Source organism: Hordeum vulgare, chromosome 3H (genome assembly GCF_904849725.1).
Source record: "Hordeum vulgare subsp. vulgare chromosome 3H, MorexV3_pseudomolecules_assembly, whole genome shotgun sequence".
NCBI classification, from domain to species: Eukaryota; Viridiplantae; Streptophyta; class Magnoliopsida; order Poales; family Poaceae; genus Hordeum; species Hordeum vulgare.
Genome location: NC_058520.1, coordinates 33,739,533 through 33,749,111, shown reverse-complemented (window position 1 = coordinate 33,749,111; position 9,579 = coordinate 33,739,533).

Genomic DNA, 9,579 nt, shown 5'->3' with positions numbered 1-9,579 from the left:
CCGAGCCGTGAAGGAGAACACGACTCGGTTGTTGGAGGGGAGGGACCGAGCCTTAAAGGAGAACATGACTCGGTTGTTGGAGGAGGAGAGGGCACGGAATGAGGCGGCTAACCGGGCCATGTACGATCTCCTTGTGGTAAGTTTCTTTTTCACATTAGCCAAATCATGCATGTAGTGTTCGTTTCATTACTAACTGATATGTTTGACCCTTCAAATCCAAATGTGCAGTCTATGTGCCTCCAGAACGGTCAGACCCCTCCGCCGATGCCGCACATTTCTGGGGTTGGAACGGTGAGTTTCATTTCAATGGTCATTAGTTACTAGTATGAACATTTGAGTGCCATCATGCTACCGATACATTGCAAAATATCTTTGGTTGAGAATAACTCCCGAGTCGCATCGCACACCCCTTCTCCAAGGCAACCTTCTCCAAGTGAACCTGACCCTAACAACCCCCATGATTCACATCCTTGATGACGGCTACGGTAAGTTTTGCCTAGTGTTCTGCGGCATACTTATCTCATAACTTAGCTAATTATCCTTCTTCTTCTAGTTTAATTCTCCAAAATGACATACTTAGCCAATTATTCTTCAAAATGACATAATTAGCTTATTTAGTTCATTTCTGACATAATTAGCTTAGTTAGGTCAAAAATAGCACAAGAACCTTGGTTAGCTCATAACTTAGCGTATCTTCTTCCAAATGACCTAATAAGCTCAAAACAAGATAAGTAATCATCTTCAACTTCTTCTTCTCCTTCTTCTTCTTCTCCTCCTCCTTCTTCTAGTCTTCTCCTCCTCCTCCTCCTTCTTCTTCTAGTTTTATTCTCCAAAATGACATACTTAGCTAATTATCCTCCAAAATGACATAATTAGCTTATTTAGTTCATTTATGACATAATTAGCTTAGTTAGTTCAAAAATAGCACAAGAACCTTAGTTAGCTCATAACTTAGCGTATCTTCCTCCAAAATGACATAATAAGGTCAAAACAAGATAAGTAATCATGTTCACCTTCTTCTTCCCCTTCTTCTTTTCTTTCTCCTCCTTCTTCTAGTATTCTCCTCCTCCTCCTTCTTCTAGTTTTATTCTCCAAAATGACATACTTAGCTAATTATCCTCAAAAATGACATAACTAGCTTATTTAGTTCATTTATCGAATAATTAGCTTTGTTAGGTCAAAAATAGCACGCGAACCTTGGTTAGCTCATAACTTAGCGTATCTTCCTCCAAAATTACATAATAAGCTCAAAACAAGATAAGTAATCATCTTCACCTTCTTCTTCTTCTTCTCCTCCTTCTTCTAGTCTTCTCCTCCTCCGCCTCCTCCTTCCTCTTCTAATTTTATTCTCCAAAATGACATACTTAGCTAATTATCCTCCAAAATGACATAATTAGCTTATTTAGTTCATTTATGACATAATTAGCTTACTTAGCTCAAACATAGCACAAGATACTTGGTTAGCTCATAACTTAGCGTATCTTCCTCCAAAATGACATAATAAGCTCAAAATAAGATAAGTAATCATCTTCACCTTCTTCTACTCCTTCTTCTTCTCCTCCTCCTTCTGGTCTTCTTCTCCTCCTCTTCCTCTTCTTGTAGTTTTATTCTCCGAAATGACATACTTATCTAATTATCCTCCAAAATGACATGATTACCTTATTTAGTTCATTTATGACATAATTAGCTTAGTTAGGTAAAAAATAGCACAAGAACCTTGGTTAGCTCATAAGTTAGCGTATCTTCCTCCAAAATGACATAATAAGCCCAAAATAAGATAAGTAGTCATCTTCACCTCTTCTTCTCCTTCTTCTTCTTTTTCTCCTCCTTCTTCTAGTCTCCTCCTTCTCCTTCTTTTTCCTCTAGTTTTATTCTCCAAATTGACATACTTAGGTAATTATCCTCCAAAATGACATAATTAGCTTATTTAGTTCATTTATGACATAATTAGCTTAGTCAGGTCAAAAATAGCACAAGAAACTTGGTTAGCACAAGTAATCATCTTCACCTTCTTCTTGTGCTTCTCCTTCTTGTTCTAGTCATCTCCTCCTTCTCCTCCTTCTCCTTCTTCTCCTTCACCTTTTTCTTCTTCTTCTTCTAGTTTTCTTCTTCTTCTTCTTCTTCTTCTTCTTCTCCTCCTTCTAGTTTTCTTCTTCTTCTAATTTTATTATTCTTCTTCTTCTAACTTTCTTATTTTCATTTTGCAGATTTGATTCACTTCATGGAAGGTGACATTCATGGAAGCCAACACCGATGGACTGCTACTGTTTACTTTCTATTTCGATTTTATTTATAAACTGTGTGAAACTATGTGTATGTACGGAGGTAAGATAAGTATGTGTATGTATGATGATTGAAACTATGTGTATGTATTGGAAGCTAGCCTATTCGTTGTGTTGCTCTTATATGATGTTTGATACATCGCCTAGATGCTGCTTATATGATATGTGTATTTTGAAACTTTAAGTGGGTGTTAGAAATTATATGTATCATATGTGGCAATGCTATTGTTTTGCCGTCTGCCAGTGAATGGCAAAGGGCTTTCCCGTCCGCGAGCGGATGACAAAGGTGCCACGTGTCACCCACATGTGCAACCTGGGGAAACCGGCTGGACCATATGGACACTTTGTTGTCCGTGGCACATGGCAAAGGGGGCCACTAGGCAGACAACAAAGGGTGGAGACAAGGAAGATGGCAAAGGAGGGGCGCCTCGGGCGATGCCTAGTAGACGGCAAAGGGTGGCAAGCTAGTAGACGACAAAGGAGGGGCGCCTTGGCAGCGCCTGGCAGACGGCAAAGCATGGCCACAAGGCAGACGACAAAGGAGTGGCCGGCTAACGGCAAAGGTGTGGCCCCGACAAATGGTAAAGGTAGCGCGCAAGGCAGACGGCAAATACTCCGTTAGTCACCAAACGGAGTAGGTGCATGTGGGCTGCCGTCTAATATATTTTCTTTCTACTTGCCATCCACAACGGAATAACACCAACAACTTTCTGCTTGTCGTCTAACGAGTGTAGTATGGATAGTAGAAATAGATTTTTATAATAGGAATAAATAAAAGCAGCAAGGTAACAAGTAGTAAACAACGAGCAAAATGTTATATAAATGCTTGGAAATAAGGCCTAGGGTTCATAGTTTCACTAGTGCAATCTCTCCAAAATGCTAACATAAGAGAATCATATGACCATTCCTCAACGTGCAACAAATAATCACTCCAAAGTTCATATCTGTCGGAGAACATAAGATGAAATGGTTGTAGGTAGTAGAACCACCTCAAAGTTATCCTTTCCGATCAATCTTGAGCTATTCCTATAGGTGTCACAAACAACTCTAAAGTTCATACTAAAATAACACTTATGATACATATCAATCAACCCTGATGTCACCTAGATACTCATACGTCTCCGTTGCATCTATAATTTTTTATTGGTTCATGCCAATATTCTACAACTTTCATATAATTTTGGCAACTTTTTATACTATTTTTGGGACTAACATATTGATCCAGTGATTAGTGCCAGTTCCTATTTGTTGCATGTTTTTTGTTTCGTAGAAAATCCATATCAAACGAAGTACAAACGGGATAAAAACTTACACAGGTTTTTTTGAAATATATGTGAATTTTGGGAAGTCGAATCAACATAAGGCAGTGCCCGAGGGGCCCACAAGCTAGAGGGGTGCCAGGCTGTTTTGTGGCCATCCCGTAAGGCGGTTGGTGCCCTTATTTCACCGCAAGAGAGATAATATCCGTACGAAAATCGTGGTAAAATTTTATCCCAATCGGAGTTACGGATCTCCGGTAATTTAAGAAGCGGTGAAAGGCCAGAATCTAGGAATGCAGAATCACGCAGAAACAGAAAGAAACATAGAGAGAGATCCAATCTCGGAGGGCTCTCGCCCCTCCGCCGCCATGGAGGCCATGGACCAGAGGGGAAACCTTCCTTCCATCTAGGGGGAAGGACAAGGAAGAAGAAGAAGGAGGGGGGCTCTCCCCCTCTCTCCTGGTGGCACCGGAATGCCGCGGGGGCTATCATCGTGACGATGATCTACACCAACAACTTTGCCACCGTCATCACCAACTCTCTCCCCCTCTATGCAGCAGTGTAATAACCCTTCTCCCCGTTGTAATCTCTACTTAAACATGGTGCTCAACTCTATATATTATTTCCCAATGATGTATGGCTATCCTACGATGTTTGAGTAGTTCCGTTTTGTCCTATGGGTTAATTGATGATCATGATTGGTTTGAGGTGCATGTTTTATTATTGGTGTTGTTCTATGGTGCTCTCCATGTCGCGCAAGCATGAGGGATCCCCGTTGTAGGGTGTCGCAATGTGTTCATGATTTGCCTATGGTGGGTTGCTTGAGTGACAGAAGCATAAACCCGAGTAGGTAGGTTGTTGCATATGGGAGTAAAGAGGACTGGATACCTTATAATGCTATGGTTGGGTTTTACCTTAATGATCTTTAGTAGTTGCGGATGATTGATAGAGTTACAATCATTAGTGCATATGATCCAAGTAGAGAAAGTATGTTAGCTGCAGCTCCCTCATATAAAATTGCAATAATGATTACCGATCTAGTTATCGATTGCCTTGGGACAAATAACCTTCATGTGACAAAAAAATCTCTTCCAAGACCAACTTAGTTGTTTATTTATCTTAGCAGCCCCTAGTTTTTATTTATGTGTTCTTTATTTTCTTGCAAACCTATCCTTTCACACCTACAAAGTACTTCTAGTTTCATACTTGTTCTAGGTCAAGGGAACGTGAAGTGTGCATAGAGTTGTATCGGTGGTCGATAGAACTTGAGGGAATATTTGTTCTACCTTTAGCTCCTTGTTGGGTTCGACACTCTTACTTATCGAGAAAGGCTACAATTGACCCCCTATACTTGTGGGTTATCAAGACCTTTTTCTGGCGCCGTTGCGGGGGAGCAATAGCGTGGGGTGAATATTCTCGTGTGTTCACTAAGTAGATTTTATTTGCTTTTTAAGTTGTTCTCTATCTTTAGTTATGGATATCGAACACCAAATACCAAAACAATTAGGTGTACTTGCTACTCATGGAGATGAGGAACCTCCTAAAACCCTCGATGCTCATGATGTGGAAGATATTATGCACTACTTTAATAATCCTGAGAAAACCCCATTCCATTATATAATGGGAGACACGTTGGATCAACGAGCGTACTTTAGGGATTATCTCTTGAGTCAAAAAGGGAAACAGTTATGGGCTCAAATTCATATGTTCAAATGGTATTCTTGGAATCTATGCTTGAGATATGATATTACTTGTTGCTCTAGGATGAAGGCTAAACACCTTCCCCTTTCTTGTCTATTTAATGATAATGAAACCTTGGCTTCTTATGCTAATGGTATATATGATTACTATGATGTGGAACAAATAGAAGAGTTTGTTGCTCTTAAGGGTGCTTATGAAATTGAAGCTTTGTTTGAAAAGTATGAAGATTATGATGATGTTGTTTACCGATCTCAAAATTTGGCTATGCTTCGTTGTTGTTATGCCAATTATGAATATAATGCCCATATTGAACGATTTATTGAGAAAGTCTCCTCTATCCAAGAAGAGACTAATATTTTACAGGAATCTATGGAAGAAGAAATTGATGACACTATGAGCTCATTGGATGAAAAAGATGAGGAGAGCGAAGAGCAAAAGGAGGAAGAGCACATTAGCTACCCGTGCCCACCTTCTAATGAGAGTAACTCTTCAACTCATACATTGTTTAATTTCCCTTCATGCTTACCGAAGGATGAATGCTATGATAATTGCTATTATACCTTGGATTCGTTTGAAATATCCCTTTTTGATGAACTTGATGCTTGCTATGCTTGTGGCCATGATGCCAATATGAATGATGATTATGGAGATGAACTTGCTATAGTTCCTTATGTTAAGAATGAAATTGTTGCTATTGCACCCACACATGATAGTCCTATTATATTTTTGAATTCTCCCAACTACACTATATTGGAGAAGTTCGCACTTATTAAGGATTATATAGATGGGTTGCCGTTTGCTATTACACATGACGATTTTGATAGATATAATATGCATGTGCTTGCTGCTCCTACTTGCAATTATTATGAGAGAGGAACTACATCTTCGCCTCTCTATGTTTCCAATACGATAAAATTGCAAGAAATTGTTTGTACTATGCATTGGCCTTTACTTTGTGTGCATGAATTGTTCTTTTATGACATGTCGGTGCATAGGAAGAGAGTTAGACTTCTTGTTGTGTGATATATATTAGTTTGTGCTCACTACTAAATTAAACATCATTGTTAATTAAAATTGGCTTTGATATACATTGGGATCCGGGTGGATCAATTACTTGAGCACTTTATGCCTAGCTTAATGGCTTTAAAGAAAGCGCTGCCAGGGAGACAACCCAGAAGTTTTACAGAGTCGTTTTATTTTGTGCTTTTATGTAGTTTAAAAAACAAAATAAAAATAAAGAGGGGAACCTAAAACTTTTTCAAAAAGAGAAGTGGAAGTGAGAGAGACGAGCATTGTTAAAATGGGAGCATGCCTTGAACTTTGTTCATGCCCATGGAAACCTTGTGAATCTTAATTACCAAAAAATTTCAACAAAAATAATTATCCTCTTGTATAAATCCATTGTATTATAAAAATAATGTGCCAAGATTTGCCTTTAGGATGATTAGATTGCTTGTTTGGTGCATGCAGTGCAAAAAACAGAAACTTTGGCTGTAGTAGGTAAATTTAATTTGTTTACTGTAATGTCAAAAGTTTCTGAAATTTTTACACAGTACTTATATGAAAAAAAAATTGTCCTAATGTTTCAGAATTTTTAGAGTTACATAAGTATGGTGAATGTACAGATTACTACGGACTGTCCTGTTTTTGATAGATTCTGTTTTGGATGCATTGTTTTGCTCATTTTGATGAAACTATCGATTGTATCGGTGGTATAAGCCATGGAAAAGTTATATTACAGTAGATACAATGCAAAAACAAAATATGAATTGGTTGGCAATAGTACTTAAAGTTGTAATTTGCTTTATTATTACTAACGGATCTCATGAGGGTTTTGTTAAATTTTGTGCGATTGAAGTTTTCAAATTTTGGGCGACATCACGATGGATGAAGTAATAAGGAGTGGAAAGAGACTAAGCTTGGGGATGCCCGAGGCACCCCAAGGTAATATTCAAGGACTCCCAAGCAACTAAGCTTGGGGATGCCCCGAAAGGCATCCCCTCTTTCTTCAAACAACCATAGATAATTTTACTTGGAGCTATATTTTTATTCATCACATGATATGCATAAATCTTGGAGCGTCGTATGATTTTTATTTTTATTTTAATAATGCACCATGCTGGTACGAGAAAGTCCTTGGTTGATTTATAGAAGGCTCTTTGCACCTCACTTATATCTTTTGAGTATGGCTTTATAGAATGCTTCATGTGCTTCACTTATATCATTTGATGTTTGGATGACCTGTTTCTCTACACATAGAAAACCGGGACCAAAGAGATGCCTATATATACCCTCGCCCCTGCCCACCCTCTCCTATGTTTTTTGGCCATGTGGGAGGTGTGCATGACCTGCTCTTGCCACCGTTCTATGCATGCACATGAGGTGTTCGATGAAATGCCCGAGCCACACTTAAGCTTTTTCGTCTCCAAGCTCGACCTCTCCAAGCTCCATTTTACTCAATATTTGTCTAGATTTGGCGGTGCACCAACTACACAAGTGTTCTAAAAGGTTAGCTACTTTATCCTTTCATCTCTCACTTCTAGTTTAGCTCATTTCAAATGCTCTAGAAGTAGAGTGGTTTGTGGGTTTTAGTGTAGGAGTGTATGTGGGAGTTCTTTTAATATAGATGCACAATTTGAGGTCAAATTAACTTCTTAGATTATGCACATGTGTAGGGTGCCGTCCCGTCCCTGTCCTCACCGTCGTCGATTGCCCATGCCGATCTCGTCGCCGGCACCACCGTGGTGAGCCTCTTGTGCTTATCTTCTTTTTAAAAGGAAAAAAGTTCTTACTTGCATGACTTAGATAGATACATGTATAAATTTTTAATTTTATTATTGTTTGTTATTATATAGTGCGATGGTTTTGGTACCCGCCCACGTCGGCCCTCATCCGGCCTATGATTTGGATGTGGTATAATATCTTTTATAACTATTTGTTTCACTTAGTGTTTATGACAATTATGCCGACCAACGTCACATGGATGTTTTTATCTAGTAGGTATGTGAACCGGAAATTCCAACCGACCCTATTGTTGAGAGGTTAAATTTAATTAGTTGAAAAAGAAAACAATTACTTGAAGAAAAAATTGAAATTAATCGAGGAGAAGAATATGGAATTGGGGTTGCATGTTGTCGATATCGTCGATGACTAGAAGATCAAGATGGGTGCAATGGGGTTGGAGATTGATGCAATGCGCTTGAAGATTAGGAATATAAGAAAATATGCCATTTATAAAGAAGCTTGGTATAATTATGTTGTTGGGTCAATTGTTACCTTACTTGCAATTTTGATCACATTTATTGTTGCATTTACATGTTTTACATAGTTGTATGTTGTTTTATGAGAACTATATATGAACTTTATGTAAAAGAAAATTGAAGTAATAACATTTGATCACTATTGTACTTCGGTTTTAATGTGATGATGAACTTGTATTAATTTGATCATTTCTATATTCATGATGTTCTGCAGTGGTTTTTGATATACTTAATTTCATAATACACATGAACCGCCAATGGATGTACGGTGACCGATGCACTTCGGAGTACATTACGGCCCTACGTAGTTTTCTCGGTGTGGCCGTGTCAACCAAGCAGAATGGTTTTATGTATTGTCCACGTGTTAACCGTGAGAGTATGAAGGATTACTCTTCCCCGAAAACCCTTCACCTCCACCTGCTTGAGAAGGGTTTCATGCCCCACTATTATGTTTGGACCAAGCACGGAGAAAGAGGGGTTATGATGGAAGACAATGAAGAACAAGAGGACGATGAAAACTATCCGGATCCTATGTTCTGTGAATACGGTGATACAACAACACGGGAAACTGAAGATCAAGAGGCACCAGACGATGTGCCCGATGATGATCTTCGCCGGGTCATTGTCAGTGCACAGAGAGTATGCGGAAGTGAAAGGGAGAAGTTGACGTTCGAGCGCATGTTAGAGGATCACGAAAAAGGGTTGTACCCAAATTGCAAAGATGACAACACAAAGCTCGGTACCACACTAGAATTGCTATAATGGAAGGAAGAGAATCGTTTATCTGACAAGGGATTTGGGAAGCTACTGAAAATAATGAAGAAGAAGCTTCCAAAGGATAACGAATTGCCTGACAGTATGTATGAAGCGAAGAAGGTTCTCTGTCCTCGAGGATTGGAGGTGCAGAAGATACATGCATGCCCTAATGACTGCATCCTCTACCGTGGTGAGTATGAGGATTTGAACGCATGCCCGGTATGCGGTGTGTTGCGGTATAAGATCAGACGAGATGACACTGATGATGTTGAGGGAGAGCACCCCACGGAGAGGGTTCCTGCAAAGGTGATGTGGTATGCT